This window comes from Pseudochaenichthys georgianus, chromosome 21 (genome assembly GCF_902827115.2).
Source record: "Pseudochaenichthys georgianus chromosome 21, fPseGeo1.2, whole genome shotgun sequence".
Taxonomy (NCBI): Eukaryota; Metazoa; Chordata; class Actinopteri; order Perciformes; family Channichthyidae; genus Pseudochaenichthys; species Pseudochaenichthys georgianus.
Genome location: NC_047523.1, coordinates 4,055,326 through 4,057,173, shown reverse-complemented (window position 1 = coordinate 4,057,173; position 1,848 = coordinate 4,055,326).

The following is a 1,848-nucleotide window of genomic DNA, read 5'->3' as shown; positions in this document are numbered from 1 at the left end:
CATTTCACTTGCACTCGACCATCGAGGTCTCTTCAGCAATATTCTCATGGCATCATTATAAGCTACTTGAAGTTTCCTAACTAATGCTAACAGGGGTGTAAAGCAACTCATCAAAAGGGCCCACTCTCTGTGTATATTTGCACTATTACCTTAGCATCGGCTGGTGCTGCTGCGCATGCTTTTATATGATGAGTTTCAATATCACCACTGTTGAGGTTTCTTCTCTGTTTTTTTGGAAAGCACCTGCTCTTTCATTTCAGTTTGGTGGCGATCAATATGCTCTTGGATTTCACTAGCTGTCCACTTATCTGGTGCCGTAAACTTGAAAACAGCAGCAAGGGTGGGATCTGGGCAGTATTTGACAAACATCATCGCTACTTCCTGACAAGAATCCTCCATCTTCCGCCCTAGCCTCTTCAAGCCCTCCTCCATCAACTGCCTTGTTTAGCCGAAGCCAGTACTCTACGGTGGACTCTCCTGCCACTGGAACTGTACTGTAGAAATCAGCCATGGGCCTACATGAATAGGTCACATCACTAAAGTGTTGTCTGAGGATGTCATAGATCAATTGTGGGTTATCTTGAGGGTTCATGGATGGGCAGATCCTCAGAGTTATCCTCACTATGTCTTTATCCTTGCCCATTGACTTAGACATTATCTCAATGTGCTGTTCTCTCAGAGGTGTGGCTCGTTTCCTGAAACACACTCCCATTAACTCTTCCCACTCACAGACTGTGTTCTTGTCAGATCCATCTCCTCTGAAGACTGGAGGCTCTCTCACATCTGACTGCAACACTGACCCCCTAAACGCACCAGGAGCGTCTGCGCTGCGTTACGGCTGCGCCGCGGCGTTCGCAAAGATCGCGGCTCGAAGCGTCCCAGAAGCTCCTCTCCGCAAGGAATTTCTAAAATACAGCAACACATCTTTGATTCATGTCGTTTATAACTGGAATATTACAATTATTATTAACTGTGTCTGTAGTCTACAACACAACAACGTAGGAAATAACAACAATAAACACGATTTAAACAGACACAAACATAAACCATTTAACTACGTAGCCTACTACTTGTAGAAGTACAAATGTCCAGGAAATATACCAAAATCAACAACAACTGCGAGGCTGCACACACGACGCTCCGCTTCCGCAACGTTTTGAAACGCGCCTGGTGTGTTAGGTCGCAGGAGGAGGTCGCAGGAGGAGGTCGCAGCGTGGCACAGTCGCAGCGTGGCGCAGCCGCAGCGCAGCCGCAGCGCAGCCGCAGCGCAGCCGCAGCGCAGACGCAGCGCAGACGCTCCTGGTGCGTTTAGGGGGTAACTTTGCACCAGTCAAGTTGAGGTAAGTGTGGTCACTGGCCAACACCGCTCTGAGCTGGTGTGGCTCCAACACCCCTTTCTTCACATTCCCCCCTTAACTGATCTCTTATAGTCTGTCCTACCTGCTGAGCAATGTGTGTTATCAGGTTATTTAAAGCTGCATCATTTGTATCTGGAAGGCTTGAATGTGAATCCTCCTCCCTCTGAGGAGATGCTACATGACCTGGTATGCGAGTAGAACAAAAAGCTGGCGAATCTACATTAGCTGTACCTCTGACTGGGATAAAAGGGTACCGCTGATGGGTTTCCCTCTTCCAAAACCGAAACGAAAACTGTCAGTTAGAACATTGTCCTCATCCATTTTACCAGTAACATATGTCATTTTTAACCCTGTATACCAAACTTCAAGGTCTTCAGTATACAATCAAATACAGAAATGACAAATGTACTCTCTAAACAATGAATGTAAAACAATTACAGAGAGAAACAACAGTTTCCTCTATGTAATTCCTTTTCTTCAATACATGAAA